Here is a 21,534-nt window from a genome sequence, read left to right as displayed (position 1 = left end):
CTTTTAGCGGCATTATTCTCATAGCTCTCAAATCATACATCAGATGGCAAACATGTTTTGGTTTGAATATATTTGAGGTAAGAGGAAATTTTGGTTTAAATTACATTTATTTGGCAACTTATTTTGCAAATTTAATTGCAAACGTTTCCGTTAATTCTGCTGCACTTTGCAGAGTGAACTTGATTTTTCCAACTACTGCACAGTTGTGTGGCTGAAGTTGATGTCATTAGAGTGGAACACCAAGCAGAGAGCATGAGGTCTTTTATGGGAGACTCCTGGTCAAGCACGGAAGCAGACCCCAATTTTAAAAGGGTGATGTCAGATTTGGGTTTTGGCGGGGAAAAGATGTGGACTACCCCAGCAAGGCAGGTCAACAGAGGCTTGTATAAAGACCAAAATAATACAGGGTGATGAGTTTTACATGGAGCATAGAGAAGGTTCCAGAAAATGTGTTTTCACTTCAAACTTAACATTTGTTATTATACAATGATTAATAATTTAAAATGGCTCATTTCTCACACTTTTGTTGCATTTATTAATTTCTATTATTTATTTTTATTTATAACATTTATGTAGTTTTATGTACCTAAAATTATTTTTACACGGCTGAAGCGGCTTAGAAAATGGATGGATGGATGGATGGATGTTATCCTTTTTTTATCCCTCAGATAAAACAGGCTGTTTTGTGACTGTGCCTTTAGGATTGATATATGTAAGTGAGCTCTCTACTGATTGGCTGCTCTGTATTGTGACCCATTTAAAAAGAAGTATGGGCTGAAATGTTCTTTGTAACTTTAGCATGATTGGGCAGAACTAAGCTGCTGAAGGTTGAATAAGTAGAAATTTAATAGTTTTTGTGATGTCACAAAAACAATACATTCAAAATAGGCTGTTTTTGCAGTCTTATTTCCATATATGGACTGTATTGAGTGTGAACTGTTGTCAAACTTTTTCAATGTATATATGCTACATCAAACTCCTGAAAATGTCCTTTTCCATGATAAGAGCCCTTTAAATATAGTGAAGAAACTAGTTATTTAATTCAATTTACATGCAGATGTTTGCACAGTGAAATAGAGCTGTTCAGTGTACATTCCAATTTTTTTTCCAAATAATAAGAAGCATTGAAATTTCAAAGTCAGATTGTTGCATTAAGCCAGTATGTATTCCCTTGCTTGAGCTTGTGCTTCTGAGCCAATATGTTCCATGTGCTTAGAAATTTCTGGTGGTGTATATGAACCCTATCGAAGGTGAAATGAAATTTAAATTCCACTTAAGATCCTTTTAAGATGTGCATATCCTCTGTTCCCATTAGGAGATGTTTATTTACACTTCTTCTCGTTAAGCCTCCCCTAAAGAAACTCCCACAGCTTCGGCAGTCACGTTCACGACCTCACCATGCAGCGAACTGGGGGTGACCTTGTCGGCTCCAGTGTGTACCGGCGGAAGAAGGGGGTGCGAGTTTCGTTTTGCCTTGCTCAGCTTCCACCTCCGTCCAGGATGATGTCAGCTATTTTCTTTACTGATTATCTTGTGGTCATATTTCTTGGATATGAGCTCCCTGAACTTTGGCATTAGATTGTAAAATAGACTTTGGAGTTCAGTTCCTTCCGTTTTTTTCCTCCCTCTTGTGTTTTTTCTCTTTTCCATTGTGGAGTTTTAGGTCTCTTTCTTCTGCTGGCCAGGATTGTGCGGAAGCTTTTGGAGAGGGAGATGACCATGCGGCATGCTGGTTGCCTCGTGGTTTTCACTGAAAAAAGTTTTGGATGGTTTCTGTGGGATATGCATCCCAGCTGACCTGGTATTGAGAGCTGTTTCGCTTAGATCTGCATGTTTTAGGGACTGGACTGTCTTCACATGGTGATCTTCATGATCCACTCTGAGCTTTAGACATCATCTACTCATATCAATATATTTTTGAAAACTTTTTTTTTTTTTTGCTTTTTTGGCCTCCTGTCGACACAAAAATGCTTTCCAGAGTGGAGATTGTTTGAAAGGTCTGCTTTCAGTGTTTTCAGTTTGGACAGGCAGAATGCAGCTTTTTGTAAAGGTTGGCATCACACTGTTGACTTGTTTGTTTACTTACATGCCTGTACCTAGCTCTGTCTGAAATATAGCTGAAGACTTGGGTTTTAGTGGCATTTGTAATTTTGGGGCATGATACCATGCTTATAATTGAATTTAACTTTGTGGAGGCAACAGAGAGTACTGCACTGCAAATACCTCAGTGATTCTACATATATTTCACTTTGTGGTCATTAGACAGATTTTCAAAATAACTCAAATAGAATGAAAAGCTAAAAAAACTCAGCTTCTCTTTCTGGTCATGACTGTATGGACATTTCAGAGATGTTGGTCTAGCCATTGCAGCATAAACAATCACACATGTAAACAACTGGCTTTCTTTCACTTATAAGCTTTTCTATCAAAAATTTGACTTTGAATCTGTGTGAAATATTTTATCATGGAGGTCTGGTAGCCTGCAGGTCAAAGCCTACTGTGCTTGTGAGGGCACCGTTACTTTGTTAGAAAGTCTCTGCTTCCATTGAATGCTCTATATTTTGTAGAGTGCACATGCTCACAATGGGCCTCTTTCACCAACTATTCTTAAGAAGAAATTTCTTCTTAACACCCACTTATGCTTTTTTATGAAAATGTCTTTTTAAATATTGTGACATTTTTGCTATACTGCCCACCCCTACCATAAACATACTGCAAGTCTTGACAGTCAACTATGAAGAAGGCAGACTTTTCTGCTGGAACAAGAAATGAGAAAGAGAAGGAAAAAGAAAAGGGGGAAAAGGGTTAAGAAAGGTCAAATACCCTCCGATTTAGTGCTGGTTTTCCATGTGGCCTCGCAGTTTCCCCTCGAGGGAATCCCAGACGCTATCTTAAGGGCTATTCCATTACTTTTACAAAGCTCAAGTGAAGGGGGTTAGAAGTTAGAAGTTAGAAGAAGGGAGCCAGCGAACACCAGTGTCGACTTTAGCAGCAGAACGTGTCCAGAAATCAGTGCAATTCCCTTTCAAACTTGAAAATAATGGCAAATAAAGCTGTTTATAAGCCATAGCAGTAAACTACAGTACTTTAAGATGCTTAACATTTCAAACAATTAAATTTTATCTCTTATACATGACTGCTGTTACAACTTCATCCCTTTAGCTAGCATTCTGAAGGTTACATGGCTAGCAATAACTGCTCTGCCCCAAAGTTTACAGTTAGACAAAGCCATTATTCACTAATTTATGTACATTATGTTCAGATTTCTCAAAAAAATGTTTTGCATTGCAAAATTTGTAGGTGAAGCAGTTAGCTCCCTGAAACAAACCTGACAAGATTGAGTGCATTCTGTTTGAATACTAGGATCCTCCCCTTCTACCGTAAGCGGCCACTTGTGAAAGATGTGATGCACATTTGAGTGGTGAGTCAAAGTGGGTGAGGACAAAGTTATCGCTTTTTATATGATGTTTTTCATTCTAACTAAAAGTAACGTCCACTTAACTTTGGCATGTAAGATAGGATGTGTACAGAAATGCGTGCAGGCTGGTCTCATATGTAGTAAGTTCCGAAACAAGCATCAATGTTATAAGAATTTAAAGATCTAGCCTTGATTACTTGGCAGAGGTATCTTAATGTTGATTAAATTGTACAACAAATTAGGCGATTAGAAGATCAGAGGATGAAAGTAGATGTACTAACAACCCATCTACTTTGCAGTAGACAGCTACAAAAACAACATCTGAAATGTTATCATTTAAGATTGCCCAAGATGTGTTTAATAAATCTTATTTGACCTTTTACAGTGTTTTAATTTAGAAATATGCCATATGCCATGTAATGACATGTAAGGAAGAAGACTAGTTACTGGTTGTATATGATGTTTTTCATTCTGACCAAAAGTGAGGTCCACTTAACTTGGCATGTAAGGACAGGTTCATCAGTGTTTCCACTTTAAAAAAAGTCACTGTTGAAAGCATGTGTGTGGCTGGTTTGATTCATATAATATCTTTTGTGTCAGATTTTTGAAGAACTTACTTGACATACCTCATATTCTCACTTTGTTTGGGGATCTTAATTATACACAGGAGAATTGAGAGAACAATCAATCCTCTCTCCTGTCTTCAAACCTCTTGGGTATATACAGTTCCTAAGTAGACTGTCATCATATCACAGTATGAAATATTATGAGTAATCAAATTTCTTTTGTACCTACAGTCTTAAAATCAACACCGATACTAGCAGCCAGACCTACTAGCTTGCAAGCTAGCAAACGAGCCTGGTTCCTTTATGAGTTAAAGCATGGAACTGGGATGATTTGAACTGAATTTCAAACCATAACAAACAATGTCACAGGCTTCATTTGTCTCGCAGCTGTTTAAGTTCCCTGGGCTGATTGACAGCTTTGTGTTCATAACGCTGTTGAGAGAGGAGCTAACACTAGATAGCTTTAGCAGAGCCACACGCCAGACCCATCAATTGAATGCAGGGGCCGTCCAGGGAAATATTAACACCGTAAACGCATGCACTCAGTCGTTTTTTTAAAAAAAAAAGAAAAATTGATCGAAAACACAGTTTAAGGAATAACACACAAATGATTTAGTGAACACACCTGCAGCGTGTTCCCACCACAGCTTGGTCTCTTAGTCGTGAAGACAGAGTAAGCATGAAAGCAGCCGTATAGGCTTTTCTCTCTGCCAAGCAGGCACCTTCCTTTAGCACACTGCTGTCCCGCCACATGTAAAGTTTGTATTTTCCCTAAACGCTGCCTCCAGAACGGCCTCCCAAAGTGAACTTAGCTCACTACTCAGTGTTGACTTTCACCATCAGTGCAAGCATAGTTGATATCTGATATTCTCCAATTGACTGATTCTTTCAATGGAAATATGCTGTTTTCTCAGCGTGCACACAGTCGAGGGGACCTGAAGGAGCTACGAGCCCTCGAGTCAAACATCTTATTGACCATCTCCCATCATATCCACTTATCATGCACCTTCATAAATCTAACAGGCCAAAGTCAACATATAGCTAAAGGTAGAGAAATCAAATGCACATGCTCCTTGTTAGCTCACGGTTTAGGGTTAAAACCTGAAACCTGACGTGTGTGCCTTACATAGAAGATCAGACATGATTTCACAGTGGAGGGATAACTTCCTTATCCTTTGCATCTTATACAAAATCCATATTCATTCCCAGCTCAGCCATAATTTTCATTGAGTTTTGCTGTGTTTACAGTTATCTCCCTTATGTCCTCCAAGAAAAAACCTTTAAGCTGCACAACAACCACAAACATCTCGAAATTGAGGGGAGGAAAAGGTATAAAGTGATCATAACCAAATGATGGAATAAGTTCGGAGAATAAATAAAAAAACACAGCAAAACAAAATGGAAACTTAAGCTTTATTTCCAGATGGTAAACATTTCAGCAACCAGTGTTTACAAAAGCCAACATACTGGTTTTTGAATGTTCTTTTTAGGGGTGCACAATCAGAATCAACCAAGATCAGAATCCACAGATTTTTGCTCAGAACATGAAATCGACTTTATCAGAAATATTTTTAGTTATGCCAATCTGTGTTGCAGTTTTATAACGTAAATAATGTAAGTTAGGTAAGTATGCTCTGTACGTGCTCTGCTGTATTTGAATGCTACTGCTACCATAAAATATCATAGCATGAGACTCATTGTGCTAAACAGCCAGCAGCCTCTTACTTTAGTATAGCACCTTATTTGATTAATGTTATTCTAGTCACTCATGTGCATCCCTAGCCATTTTGTTTATGCTTAAAAGCAAGTTTGGAAATAATAATACAAGCATGTGACATGAATATCAGTTACTTGTCAGCTCCAGTTCCGCAGCTCTTGGTTGTGTCTTGTTTGCTTCCCTACACCTACATTTACCAATATTACTACTATGGTTATGGATCACACTCCACTGTTAAAAATAAAGGTCCCTAAATGCTTCTGGGCTTGTGTGGATGAACAGGATGAATGGTTAATTAGAATCTTTACATTATGTGAAGGTTCTTTAACCCCTTAAAAGGCCAGGGCTCTCTGATCAGCCTAAGGTTTTATTATACACTACTGTAATCTAGGAATAGCTCAAACAGTTTACATTGGAGTCCCTGTAGTTACTGAACAATAAGCCTTAGTATGTAGTGAGCCTGGGATTTTGAGAGGTTAACCCTTAAAAAGGTTTTTTATACTGGGGTGTTGCAAGGGTCATGTATTATATATATGTATATATAATAAAGTACTCTTGCCTTATTGCTAGTGCCTCATGCTTACTGCCTTTTGAGAATTGTTCTGCTTTACACATTACTGAGCTATTGTTGGCGAAAACAATTTCCTGCAGATAAATAAAGTTTAATCTTATTTCTTATCTTCCTTATAGACTCACCACTCAATGGTCAAAGTTGTTAAATGGAAATTTGTATTGTTTTTGTGTTGTTCTCACAATTGCAAGACTCTTATGTCAGCTGGAGGAGCATAAAAGCAGGAAGTAAAATGTATTGAAACCAACTGAAAATATTTTGGTTTCTATCCCTTAGCCATGACATCCCACCCCAACAACCCTATAAAGGCTAGACCCCCCAAACTCTGAGATACAACAACTGTTTAGGTCTGACCTCAAGTTTATTATCTTACAAGGTTAAGTCATAAATGCACATGCAGAAACACACACACACACACTGGAGTTCACCATGATGTTCCACAAAGAATAAAGAGTTAGCATAGGCTTCCTTGTGTCACGTAATGTTTGTACAATACCTCATCCTTCTTTTTTATCATTATCTGTCATTATTTAACATCTTTAAAATTAATCACAGATGTTTTTCCTAGTTAAAGATATCTGCTGCGCTGACTGTTAAGAGCACAATGATGCTTGGATTATGGTTGGGTTTTGCCGCAGACCCCACAATATGATGCTGTCCTGGTAGTTGAGTAAGGATTTGATTCTGCTGCAATACTTAAAGATGCTATGTGTTAAGCTCAGTGCTGCAATATGACATGTGACGGAGCTGCCCTCCGCCACAATGTACATATGTTTGAACTTTCTAGGTAATGGGGACATTTCATACTCAGAGACACAAACTGTTTTTAAATAGCATTTATTGATTGAGTGGTTATGCTGGGGAACAAGAGTAAACCTGCAGAGAAAAGAAACAAAACTTAATGGTGAATGTGAATGTTTTATTATTTGTAAATTTAGATTGATTTAGTGATGTAATGAAACATATATTATAAACTAACATTATTGAAACACTTGGGGAAGGCAACAAGTACTTACCTGTGAATAGACTCCAGAGGAAGGTAGCCGTGTTTTCAGTCAGGGAGGAAAACAGGACCCTTTGTTTGCTGCGTTTTTATAGTGAACTTTCCCTGCGCAAAAACCGGAAGTGACGTCATAGCACTTCCTGTTTAGCTCTATAAAAGCCCTAGATGGACCAGAATGCGCCAGTCTTGGGGGAGAGGTAATGGAATGTGGTTGAAGCCTGAAACCCTCTCAAGTTGTGATTGAATAACTGACTATTCATATTAAGCTGTATATATTTGTAAATATTTTTCTTTTTGGCATTGGATAAATTGCATTTTTGTTTTTTTGTTTGGTTTTTCACTGGGATTTAATAAACACCGATTTTTGCACCCCAAACTGGAACGTACCCACGTGTCTTTTCCGTCGGACCATCACAAGTGGTGTCAGAAGTACTACAGTTTTTCAAGGGTGCATAACATTTTCAGGCATTTCTCAGAGTATCAGGAGATTTTGCCACTTAAAGGTGTTGTGGTATGATCCTGAGAAGTCGAGGTATGGCGGACAGCTCAGGCAAAGATTCCAGTCCCAGTGAAGTAAAGCAGAGAAAAGCAACAGCCAATGCATCAGACACATCACTGCAAGAGCTAGCTGAGATGCTCCAGGGGTTCATGGAGAGCCAGGCTGCAAGGGATGAGCGGGCGGAGCGAGAAGCCATCCGACAGGAGCAGCGATGGAAGAGCCTACAGCACCAATTCCGACAACTGCAACAGCAGGTGGACCAGCGAGGACAGCCTGAGGAGGATGCCAACGAAGGAGCCAGTGGCCAAACAGGAAAAGAGCAGGAGCAGAGAGTACCACCGGGCTTTAGGGAGCCCAAACTGTATCCCCTGACTCCAGAGGACAACATAGAGCACTTCCTGGCAACCTTTGAGCGTATTGCAAAGGTCTGCCGCTGGCACAAAGAGGATTGGGCAATTCGGCTAGTTCCGCTGCTTACCGGAAAAGCCCGAAGTGCATATGTAGCCATGGACAGTGAGCATGCTGAGGACTATGAGGAAGTCAAAGCTGCTATTCTTGCTAAGTATGAAATAACACAGGACATTTACCGCCAGAGATTTCGTGCACTAGAGGTTTATCCTGGGGAGACACCACGTGAATTGTATGTTCGCCTAAAGGAATTATTCTCAAAATGGGTCAGGCCTGAGCAGAAGTCAGTAAAGGAAATATCTGAAATGATGATCCTGGAGCAATTTCTGCGGATGGTGAACACAGAAATGGAGGTGTGGATCAAGGAGCGAAACCCCAAGACTGCAGAGGAGGCAGCGCAATTGGTTGAAATCTTCATCTCTGCCAGAAGAAGTAGAGGACCCTGCAGCTTCAGCCGAGACCAGCACTTCAGCCGTAAGTCTGTAGGGGATGATAGGGGCCTTGGTCATGCTTATAGCAGAACATACTTTCAGAGTAGACACTCTCCACCTAAATTACCTACTAGTACACCTCGAAGTGACAAGCCTATAAAAAGAACCAATAAAGAAGTTAGGTGCTTCTATTGTGGAGAATTAGGCCATACTAAACCCTACTGTCAACGTTGGACAACTAAGTCAACCCTTTTGTGTACAGTTCCCAGACCAGAACCAAAAGTTGTAGATGAACAGGTGATAGGGCCAACTATTGCAGTATTGATAAATGGTCAGCAAGAAAATGCTTTGGTGGATACAGGCAGTACTCAGACACTGGTAAGGGAAAGTTTGGTTCCTAGAGAAGACTGGAAGGAGGCTAGAGTACAGGTGAGCTGTGTACATGGGGATGAAAGAAGTTACCCCACTGCTGAGGTTTACTTAACAGTAGATGGGCAAACATTTCTAATGACAGTAGCAGTAGTAGCTCAGTTACCTTATCCTGTAGTTTTAGGCCAGGACCTTCCAGTGATTATAGACCTGCTTCCTAAAACTCAACAGTGTATGATAATGACAAGAGCACAGAGTGCAAGAGAGGCTCTAGCAGAATTACCTTTTAAAGACAGTGTGGAAGTTAACTTCAGTAAACCAACCAAACCTAAAGCTCAGAGACGCAGGGAAAAGTTCCTGAGGTCAACATTAGTAGACCAGGAAGAGCCCCTACCAAAGCCAGAGGCTCCAGTAGATCTCGTTATACCATCAAACATTTCCACATTGCAGGGTCAGGATCCAACTTTGCAACCGTGGTTTAATAAGGTGTCTGAGATTGATGGGGTAAAGCAGAAGGGCAAAGGGATAACTGAAGAAGCTTATGTCTTGAAAAAAGGAATCCTGTATCAACGCAGAGGTGAAGTTGAGTTGTTAGTTGTTCCAGCTGCCCTAAGGTTAACTGTAATGAAACTGGGCCATTCCATACCCTGGGCAGGACATTTGGGTAAACATAAAACACTAGCTCGTATTGGTGCACGTTTCATATGGCCAAACATATACTCTGATGTGACTGAATTTTGTAAAACGTGTCAGGAGTGCCAATTGACATCAGGCAGATTAGTCCCCACTGCACATTTGCATCCTCTTCCTATAATTGAAACTCCATTTGAGAGGATAGGAATGGACATAGTGGGTCCCCTAGAAAGGAGCAGGACAGGGAACAGGTATATTTTGGTGGTATGTGATTATGCTACACGATACCCTGAAGCTTTCCCTTTACGTACCATTAAGGCCAGGCAGATAGCAAATGCTCTAATCCATCTGTTTGCAAGGGTAGGCCTCCCTCGGGAGATTCTGACAGATCAAGGAGCAAACTTCCTATCCAGTTTATTGCAAGGTGTCTACAAACTGCTAGGCATACATGGCATTAAGACCTCCCCCTATCATCCTCAAACAGATGGCTTAGTGGAACGATTCAACCAGACCCTGAAGTCAATGCTCCGTAAATTTGTTTCACAGACCGGTACTGACTGGGACCAGTGGCTTCCCTATCTTCTCTTTGCTTACAGAGAGGTTCCCCAGGCATCTACAGGATTTTCTCCCTTCGAGTTGATTTATGGACGACATGTGAGGGGACCGTTGGATCTCCTGAGAGAGCAGTGGGAGGAACCCAAGGCGACGGGAGAGAATGTGGTAACCTATGTGGTGAAGATGAGAGAGAAGCTTGAGGAGATGACTGCGCTGGCCCAGGAGCATCTGTGGAAGGCACAAAGCAGTCAGAGAGCCTGGTATGACCGGAAAGCCCGTACTCGAGAGTTCAAGCCAGGGCAGGAAGTATTGCTGCTTCTGCCAACCAGCGAAAGTAAACTCCTGGCCAAATGGCATGGACCATACAAAATCACCAGGAAAGTGGGACCAGTGACATATGAGCTTCTTATGCCTGAGCGGAGCAAGAAACACCAAAAGTTCCATGTCAACCTGCTGAAAGAGTATTGCAGAGGGACTGTAACAATGCAGCAACTCATGGTACGTGCAGTAAAAGAAGAAGAGCTGCCAGAGCAGTATTTCCCCACTCAGCCACCAGGACAGCCTGTGGATCTGTCTCACTTACCCTCAGAAAAACAAGAGCAGGTGATGAACTTCCTGGACCCGACACTCTTCACAGAAAAGCCTGGATACACCACCATGGTTCAACACAAGATTCACCTGAAGGATAATACACCAGCTCGCCAGAAGTGTTACAGGGTCCCAGAAAGACTATTACCTGTTTTACAGGAGGAGATTAATACTATGATGGAGATGGGGGTAATTGAACCCTCGGATAGTGAGTGGTGCAGCCCAATAGTGCTGGTACCTAAAAAGGATGGGACTATGAGATTTTGCATTGACTTCAGGCTGATCAATTCACTGTCAAAGTTTGACCCATACCCAATGCCACGAGTGGATGACCTGATTGAGAGACTGGGTAGGGCAAAGTACATCACTACCATTGATTTGAGCAAAGGGTATTGGCAGGTACCTTTATCACCAGACGTAAAGGAACTAACCGCTTTCAGGACACCGTATGGGATGTTTCAGTTTACAGTGATGCCGTTTGGCCTGCAGGGTGCACCAGCAACATTTCAGAGATTAATGGATAAGGTTCTGGAGGGTACATCAGACTATGCAGCAGCATATCTGGATGATGTGGCCATTTTTAGTCACACCTGGCAGGACCACCTGGCACATCTCCAGAATGTGTTTCAGAGGATTAAGACAGCGGGGTTAACCATCAATCCTCAGAAATGTGCCATTGCTCAGAACCAGATCAAGTATCTAGGATTTGTGCTGGGTAATGGACTAGTACGACCACAAGTGGGAAAGGTGGAGGCAATACGGTCCTTTCCTGTGCCCACAACAAAGAGGAGGGTTCGATCTTTCCTTGGACTGGTTGGTTGGTACCGGAAGTTTATACCGCAGTTTTCCACTAGAGCTGCAGCCCTTACTGACCTCACAAAGAAATCTGCACCAGGGACTGTGAAATGGACAGGGGAGTGTGAGAAGGCATTTCAGGACCTAAAGGATGCTCTGTGTGAGGACACAATGTTGCAGAGTCCTGACTTTTCAAAGCCTTTTATTCTGCAAACTGATGCCTCAGGTGTAGGATTGGGGGCTGTACTGTTGCAGGAGGATGGGACTCAACGCAGACCAAGTGGCTTTTATTAGCCGGAAACTGTGTCCTCGTGAGACTCGATATTCGACAATTGAAAAGGAGTGTTTGGCGGTGAAATGGGCAGTGGACTCCTTTAGATATTACCTTTTGGGTAGGCATTTTCAACTAGAGACAGACCACCGGGCTCTAGTATGGTTGAATAAAATGAGAGATGCGAATGCTAGAATCACCAGGTGGTATTTGTCCTTGCAACCTTTTAAATATACTGTTACATACAGGACAGGTGCTTCTAACGTAGTGGCAGATTCTTTGTCCAGGGCAGCTGAGGAAGTGTCCTGAAGCCCCTTCCATCAGCTGGAGATGGGGGAGGGAATGTGACGGAGCTGCCCTCCACCACAATGTACATATGTTTGAACTTTCTAGGTAATGGGGACATTTCATACTCAGAGACACAAACTGTTTTTAAATAGCATTTATTGATTGAGTGGTTATGCTGGGGAACAAGAGTAAACCTGCAGAGAAAAGAAACAAAACTTAATGGTGAATGTGAATGTTTTATTATTTGTAAATTTAGATTGATTTAGTGATGTAATGAAACATATATTATAAACTAACATTATTGAAACGCTTGGGGAAGGCAACAAGTACTTACCTGTGAATAGACTCCAGAGGAAGGTAGCCGTGTTTTCAGTCAGGGAGGAAAACAGGACCCTTTGTTTGCTGCGTTTTTATAGTGAACTTTCCCTGCGCAAAAACCGGAAGTGACGTCATAGCACTTCCTGTTTAGCTCTATAAAAGCCCTAGATGGACCAGAATGAGCCAGTCTTGTGGGAGAGGTAATGGAATGTGGTTGAAGCCTGAAACCCTCTCAAGTTGTGATTGAATAACTGACTATTCATATTAAGCTGTATATATTTGTAAATATTTTTCTTTTTGGCATTGGATAAATTGCATTTTTGTTTTTTTGTTTGGTTTTTCACTGGGATTTAATAAACACCGATTTTTGCACCCCAAACTGGAACGTACCCACGTGTCTTTTCCGTCGGACCATCACATGACATAATTGCAAATATTGCAAATTATTTTATTTTAGCCCAAAATATTGCAGTATTGTATTGTTTTTTTTTTTCCCTGCCACAAATAGTTTGCATATGCTGATGCCCACAGCTGCATTTTGCAAAAGAAGCTACTATCAAACAAGCCTACTTATGCTTACTTTGTAATGATTCATGGTAAAATATCACACACCTATTGAATACTGTGAATAGGGCTATTTCAGATTATACTATTTAAAAACAAATTGTAATTATGTCTGTGTTGGAGGTCTGTAGATTATCTTATCTGAGAAATGAACTGTTGCTTTTGGCATTTACTTGTACTTGAATCAACATAACAAAAGAAAAGAGAAATAAATCACATTTACATTTTTACTAAATACATGTCAGTCTTCTCTTTTAAGGATGATTTAATGCTTCCTTTTGTGGACAAAGATTTAAAAGCAAGTGAGTAAGCAGCTTCACAAAATCAGGTTTCATGAGGGTTCCTCACATAACAACTTAATTGAGTATTAGAATATGACTAAGAGGAGGTATATCTCCTGGACGGGCTCTTTGGCTTGCTTTTCTTACCCTCTGGTAGCAACTCTAAACTCTCTTATTTCCTGTGTATTCCAGTACAGAGTAAAAGCACCAGAACAAATCAGTTGGGAGACAGGAGGGGGTCAGAGGAAAGAGTTTGAGACACCCTTGAGGTCCAGGCCATATACCAAAGTTTGCATCTGGGAGTTCTCAGAGAAGCAATGAAGCAAAGATGGTTAATCAACTCAGCACAGTTGATAAGTCCCTAGATGCTTAAAATGCTTAGGCAATCATGATAAAATGGTTTTAAAAAAACTAAATTGAGAGTATGTATATTCCCCCCACTATAACCAAGGAACTTTCAGCCTGGACTGCAGTGAGAAGCTTAAGCAACACATATAATGACGCTGTTCCAGTACAGTTTGGAGTATATGAAATAAACAGATGTAAAAGCACATTCGCCCACTTAACATTTATTCTCCTCACTGTATTTTTTTTTCTACATTAGATATTTTCAGAGTATGAACCCTTGTAAAGCCCTTGAGTAAACAGATGATTTCTAGATTTATTGTTATTTGTTACAGAAAAAATCTTTCATTAAAATTTGAAATGTATAACACAAACAACCACAAGGTCAGAAATCTGAAAGTTACAAATAGTGCTACAACCCTCCCTTGTCTCCTTTATGTGCTAGGACTAAACTGCATAGAGCTGCACTAGCAGCTCTTTATATTCTGTGAACATTTAAGCCAACAAAAATGGTCCAGAAAGACTTCAAGTAAAATCTGTTTACAATAATGGACCATAAAGCTTATGAATGTTTTTCTTCTACACTTTCAGAAATAAATGTATGAAACTGTCTCTGGGGTGGTACCCTCAAAGGATACATCTCAGTACCTTTAGTCAGGGAATATAACTGTTCCATAATCCATTGAAACGTTTTCTAAGTTGTATTGGCTCCACACACCCCATCTCACCTTCAGGCTTTTTGTTTTATTGTTCTGCTTTAAAACATTAGGTTATGAAAAGGTACAAATACATACTTTGCAGCTGGGAAAAACTTATTTAAGGTACACAATTAGACCTTAAAACTACTGTTGTACTTTTTTTGTGATTTTTTCCCCCCAATTTTCTCCCCAATTTAGTTGTCTCCAGTTCCACCCACTGGTTAGGACTCCCCTAGTCACACAATACCACCAGCGCTAGGAGGACAAACGCTAGCACGGGCTTCCTCCAAGACCTATTAAGGAGGGTGGGGGGCATCCTAACCACCCAGACAGAGCGAGGCCAGTTGTGCTGTCTTGGACTATTGGCCACAGATGGCTGTAGCATCAACAGGGATCAAGCACACGATGTCCTCATGATACGCTTAAACGGTTGCGCCACTTTTCATTTTATGTGTTATTTGTTTATCCAATATGTTAAATTCAGCAAATAAACAGTAATCATGACTAAAATATGCAGAAGTGTGTTCTCTGTAGAGAATGTGTTAAATTTGTTTCATCTAGAAAAACATGAAAACATGTAATTCGAGCATCGGCACAACTTTTGCATACATCTGCACATTTAGACCACCCTTGCTCAACTCATGCTGACCTTATTTCATTTACTGCCACTTTCTCCACCACAGTCAATCCAAGGCCACTTAACACTTATGATTTATGCCTCCTTCCACTGAGTGAGGTGAGAGGTTTCCTCCACTAAAGTCCTGTGTCACAGTCGGGGTGGTGAAGTTGGAGCGGGTGCGAGTGCTAATCCAGGGGAAGTGCTCTGGCGTTTGCCCCAAATCTCTTCTAAAATCTCGGAAAGTGCCTTGTCTGCGTGAGAGGGTTAGAAAGAATCTGTGCACAGAGATTCAGGATGTTATAAATACCTTGGGTTTTCCTCCCTGCTTTATTTAGAGGGAAAATATTCTAAGCCTTAGAGTCGGATGGTAGAGAATGGTGTATCATTTGTCTTGGGAAATGAGGTGCAGGTTGTCTTATTCTATTCGCCAAGTAACCTTGAGGCTGTCCGCTAGTATAATAATTTGCACATCTCACCTGGCATGAAGCAAATTTCATTTTCTTCCACTATTCTCAGTCCTGCAGTCAACTTAAGCTCTGCTCTGCAGACCATCGTTCCCACATGCTGTGCGTTTCACAAAATGTATACCTCTCTGATTGTGGGAAGGCACTGCAAAGTCTGCATGTGTACAGTGTCTGATAAATGATCTGACCTGCTGAGCAAGGATACTATTAGGCTGGGAATGATTGCATCACTCAGCTGTTGCACCCCCTGCTGATGATTTCATAGACAAATGAGCAAGCCTTAAAATCTCTCCCACTAAAACACTCCTCTCGAGAGGCTTTATTTATTCCTGGTCGAGATACCACTTTTTCTGTTCCAATACTTACGCAATAGTACACAAGAGGGAGAGCTATAACATGAGATATTGGCACTTGTGTGCTGCAGTCATAAGCTAGATGTTAAAGTCCTAATTTCTGTAGACCTACTGATGATGCAGTGGTGTCTAGTGGTTGCATTTTGGTGGCCTAGTACTCTAAAAATCAAATAGAGTTACTGAAAATGTGATATCCTAACATTTTGGCATACTTTGCATACTTTGTTTTTATGTGAGTCTGTTTTGCTCACGCAAAAGGAAGGGTTTATAGTCGGTCATTCTGCATGTCACTCAAATGGCTGCTTCCTATCAACATATACTATATTGCTGAAAGTATTTGCTTGTCTGCCTTCACATGCATATGAAATTGAGTGAGATCCAATTCTTAATCCATAGGGTTTAATATGGTGTTGGCCCACCCTTTGCAGCTATAACAGCTTCAGCTCTTCTGGGAAGGCTTTCCACAAGGTTTAGGAGTGTGTTTATGGGAATTTATGACCATTCTTCCAGAAGCACATTTGTGAGGTTAGACACTGTTGTTGGACGAGAAGGCCTGGCTCGCAGTCTCTGCTCTAATTCATCCCAAAGGTGTTCTATCGTGTTGAGGTCGGGACTCTGTGCAGGCCAGTCAAGTTCTTCCACACCAAACTCGCTCATCCATGTCTTTATGGACCTTACTTTGTGCACTGGTGCGCAGTCATGTTGGAACAACAGGGGCCGTTCCCAACTGTTCCCACAAAGTTTGAGCATGGAATTTTCCAAAATCTCTTGGTCTGCTAAAGCATTAAGAGTTCCTTTCACTGGAACTAAGGGGCCGAGCCCAGCTCCTGAAAAACAACCCCACACCATAACCCCCTTCACTAAACTTTACACTTGGCACAATGCAGTCAGACAAGTACAGTACTCCTGGCAATCGCCAAACCCAAACTCATCCATCGAATTGTCAGACGGAGAAGCGTGATTTGTCACTCCAGAGAACACGTCTCCACTGCTATAGAGTCCAGTGGTGGCGCTTTACACCACTGCATTCAGTGCATTGCATTGCGCTTGGTAGTGTAAGGCTTAGATGCAGCTGCTCGGCCTTGGAAACTCATTCCATGAAGCTCTCTACTCCCTGTTCTTGAGCTAATCTATCACGGTACCATGCTGGAATTCACTGAGCTCCTGAGAGCGACCCATTCTTTCACAAATGTTTGTAGAAGCAGTCTTCATGCCTAGGTGCTTGGTTTTATACACCTGTGGCCATGGAAGTAATTGGAACACCTGAATTCAGTGATTTGGATGGGTGACTGAATACCTTTGGAAATGTAGTGTAGGTGGTTCTTGGCCACAAATAAGTAACGAAACTTCATCTCTGGTGATTAAAGTGCTGTTGCACTATAGATTCAGTTAGAATTTTGTTAAGTGAGCTATATATTGGGATTTTGTTCTGTTTATTCTCAGATAACAAAATCATTGTGTTCATTTCTAGTAGTATTTAACTAGTTGACTGGGTGATTATGTAAGACTTATGTAGGAGTAATTGGTTAGTTGATTGATAGCTGCTGGTGGCTATGTTACACAGAAATACTTAAAGAGATGTGGTTAGAGTGCTATTCCTGATCTCAGTTGATAAGAATGGGAGGTCATAAAGAACTGTGATGAAACTTTAAGCGGAGTGATGCTTAAAGAGATGTGGTCAGTGTGCCTTTATAGGGTGCTATGTGTAAGTTGACTGTGATTGGTGATCTCAGCCAATCAGAAAGCAAGGTTGTAAATAACTGTTGTGCAATGAAATTTTCTTTGCTGATATGGATACAGATTTTTTTAAAGTTACTAAGCTTTAAAATGAGGCAAAACAGAAATATTGCTTCCAATGCAAATGCATGCAGAATTAAACTTCTTAAAATAAACCAATTGTGATACTTAACTTACTACTCATTCAGAAGTTAACATTAGGCTACACATGGCTACTGACATCATGTGACCTACTTTGCTATAAATTGTGTTGTGCTGCAGTGCTAGATTTGCTACAGAATCAAAATAGATCTCTAATTGATGCTATCAAGAACTTTTATTCAGCAACTATGATGAACTCTTCAGTATCTGCCATGACTCTAATATGTAAGTTATGTTATATGTAGCTATGAAACTAAGGAACAGAGGTGAGTCCACATGCAGGGCCTTGCAGTTTAAGGGGTTAAAGATATTGTACAGGCCCAGATCTTCCTGTGGAGTGGTGGATGATGGGAAGGACAGGAGGTGAGTAGTAGAAGTGTGCAGACTCCACAATCAGTCACTCTAGCATTTGTCACTCCCATGTGAACCTTATTTACTCAGAATGGATTGGCCTGAGAAACTCAGACTCAGAGTGAGTTCTCCGTGGAGTTGTTTATGAGTGAGTAAATCTATCATCTCTGGAATACCAGAAAGCTCCAAGCGAGTGAAAATGTCTTGCCTTGAATTTCGATGACCACTCAAAATGTCTTCACCTTGTAATGGACAAACAGCGGTGTCTGGGACAGAGCGACATTACCAGAGTCATGCTTATTTCTCTGATGATGTTCATGATGATGGCAATTGAGGGATGATTAAGATGCTATTGTGCCATACAGTCTTAAAAATAAAAGTCACTTATTTGGAATCATACCTTAGGATTCTCTAAAGAACCTTTCAGTTGATGGTGCTTCCTTGGACTATGTATGTAAATGAGATGTGAGAGTATGAAGAAGCTCTTTTTAATGTTTACAGGATCTCCATATGATGTAAAGCTTCTATACCGATAAAAAAAGTAATCATAGAACCATATATTCAAACTAAGAACCATATAGGAATCCTTATTTATAAGGATTTCATACTTGCTCATGTAGAGCATAAGCATCCTAGAAAAAGGGACAAGTGCAGTTAGGATTGTCCATATAAGAGTGAAGAATGACAGTGACCGAAAATGGGGCCTGGGCTTTTTTGAAACACTCATATGACTTCATCAAAGTTTTTTGTTACATCATAAAAAGTATTTATGCAGTGAAACACGCATGTCTCTTATAAAGTAGTCTCAAGGAAGGCTCAATGTATCTGTTACAGGATTCCTTTTCCATGTTCTGTCACACTGTATTTGTGTACTTTGCTCCTTCCCAAGCCCCGAAGAAAAAACGAATGGAATACGGCGTCAGAGAATTAAGTTTTTATTTTAATCCTTGCTTTTTAGGACTTGTGGTTGATTTTCATCTGCAGGCTGTAAAGTTCCTTTCTGGTAAAACATTTTATATCTGGGCCTGGAAAGCTTTTAAATTATGACTTTAGTGTAAATCATGTCCTGAGCACATGCGTCGTTTATTGAGGGGGGGCACCATTTATCCCACTCACACAATTTTACCTTTCTCTTGGGAGAGGAGCCTTGGACGCAGAGCTTAATGTCAGGTTTTGGAACCCTGTAATGTGAGCTCTGTTTCTTTCTCCTGAGTTGGTGTTCAGTTCAAGATTTGTATGATCTGATTATGCTGTTAATATAGGATAATAGCCACCTCATCTAACTAGCCAAACGGAAAAGGAATTTGGGGAGCATGATCACGGAAAATGCAGAAAAACACAGGAAAAAAGTTTCCAAGGTCATGACATCACATGATAATATATTTCCTTAACCAGAGAAGTCTGCATTGCTGTGCTTTCTGAAACCTGTGAACATGTGAAAGCAGGCATCTGTTAGCTGATGTAACACAATTGGCAGTTTGTGTTCTCCTGCAAGTGTGAGAAACTGGCAGATGATGTTATGTCAGTGGTAGTTCGAAAATTGTCAGTTGGCAACAACTATATTGGGGAGAACATTGAATTGGGTTAAAAAAAAAAAAAAAAACAACTCCAAGAAACTAAACTACAGCTCTATCTTCAGTTCTTGATCAGTGATCAGGTTTTTTAATCTCACCAGACAGTATTAAGTGGCCACTCATTGCAGACAAACCGTAGCCATCAGCAGACCAAAGATTAAAACCTGGCTGCTCCTTTTTGTCTTCTTTCCTTTCCCAGTGGACTTTGTAAAATGCCTGACAAAGTCTGGATGACTACACTAGCAACTTTCTCTTGGCATCTAGGGTTGTGGTAGACCTCACTACATCATCGTCATTATCTCGCGGCTCTCCTCTCTTCTCATCCATTGAAATGGCTCAATCATTTTCCACTTCCAACACAAGATTTTTTATTTCATGTTGAGCTTTTCACTATGGACAGCAGCACTGGTTCCTGTGTAAGTCAGCACAGCATGGGGCCCAGGAATGGCCACTTTTCATTTTTGATTGTCATACAACATTTATGCAATGAAAGATGGATATGTACTTAGTCTTTCTGTACATGCTGTAAAAGCATATTGGAGGCTGTTCATCTTTGTCATACAGTATGTTCCAACTGTAAGTCTGATGCAACACAAGTTATATGAAAAACACTCAACACTCAACACTCAAGAGGAGTGCTGTCATGAGTCGCTCTTCATGGATTGTTTTTACCTTTCTGAATATCAGTTTCTTACAGTCGGTGTCAGGAATAACAGGGCAAAAGGTAAAACTGTTGAATGTGGGGGCACTCTTACCCTTATTTCTGACACTGATTGTGACTTTCACAGTGTGAGTTCACAGTTGTACAGTTGTTCAGATTAGATTAGATTAGATTAGATTAGATTAATTAATTGTTGGTGGACCTGAAGGACTAACGTACTTGAAATAAAAACTAATAAACACCCTTCCAAATGTAATAAATCACTGGAGGAGCATCGCTATTGCTCTAATCACTAAAACTAAATCACTTAATCAATAATCTGCTGAAATTACATGCATTGCACCACCTAATGATCTTGATCTGATGTTGTAAATGTGCTTATTTAAGGTAAGGTGGGCAACTACGTAATACAAGATGCTGCTGCATTGAAAAACATTGATCTGATACTCATATAGAGGCATTTTGGCTTAAATCTAGTATTCAGCATGTTATTTGTAGTATATAGTATTTTGTGATCATTGTTTTCCTCTGCATCACTGTTTTGACAGAAACCCCGATTTTGTGTCTTTTTGTGTTTTCATGAATCAGTGTTCTCTTACTACAATATCTAGCATGCATTTCACAAAGACATCATACAAACATTGGGAATAACAGCAATACAGAAATGCACTAGAGGCTAATAAATACAGGCATGACATTTGGCTTCTTAAAAGGACAGTTAGCTTTCTGACTTCCAACTGGCTTAGCCATCTATCGGTGGAGGACGGAAAATTCAAACAGCCCTCCTGTATTCACTCCAAAGTGCTTGTAGCTTTTTCAAAAGATCCTCCCACCTTCAAGATACTAAATCAGAAGGGGGTATTCCAAGTCATTAAACTGGAAAATCCCACTCTGTATACTTTTATTGCACCACTTTAGGAGATGAATAGACAAGTTTACTACAGATGGAACAAAGGTTACATTTTTGATTCTGACCAGAGTGCCACTGTAATTTGTTTAATTTGTAGAGTGTTTTGTTGTTTGAGTCAAAATTGCTGGCTACTATTGTGATTATTTGGGGCAGTTGTGGGCTGGAGGTTAGGGAGCTGGCCCTGTGACTGGAAGGTTGCCGGTTTGATCCTCAGGCCGACAGTCCATGACTGAGGTGTCCTTGAGCAAGACACCTAACCCCCAACTGCTCCCCGGGCGCCGTGGATAGGGCTGCCCACCGCTCCGTGCAAGTGTGCTCACTGCCCCCTAGTGTGTGTGTGTTCACTAGTGTGTATGTGGTGTTTCACTTCACGGATGGGTTAAATGCGGAGGTGGAATTTCCCCGG

General features: G+C 40.6%; 1 protein-coding gene and 2 long non-coding RNA genes across 4 annotated transcripts in view; 1 reads left to right on the top strand and 2 right to left on the bottom strand.

Annotated features, from left to right (window-relative positions):
* LOC108436215 (ADAMTS-like protein 1) overlaps positions 1-21,534 on the top strand; it is a 164,235-nt gene that overhangs the window by 90,992 nt on the left and 51,709 nt on the right. The window lies entirely within an intron of this gene.
* On the bottom strand, positions 7,094-7,380 carry LOC119265388. Its single transcript, XR_005131622.1, has 2 exons — positions 7,289-7,380; positions 7,094-7,148 (listed from the first exon to the last, which is right to left on the bottom strand). It is a non-coding gene; the product is annotated as an uncharacterized LOC119265388 (long non-coding RNA).
* LOC119265387 lies at positions 12,252-12,637 on the bottom strand. Its single transcript, XR_005131621.1, has 2 exons — positions 12,447-12,637; positions 12,252-12,306 (listed from the first exon to the last, which is right to left on the bottom strand). It is a non-coding gene; the product is annotated as an uncharacterized LOC119265387 (long non-coding RNA).

The sequence above is a fragment of the Pygocentrus nattereri genome, chromosome 2 (genome assembly GCF_015220715.1).
Source record: "Pygocentrus nattereri isolate fPygNat1 chromosome 2, fPygNat1.pri, whole genome shotgun sequence".
Classification (NCBI taxonomy): Eukaryota; Metazoa; Chordata; class Actinopteri; order Characiformes; family Serrasalmidae; genus Pygocentrus; species Pygocentrus nattereri.
Note: the sequence above shows the minus strand (reverse complement) of the source record. Positions and strands in the feature narration are given on the sequence as shown.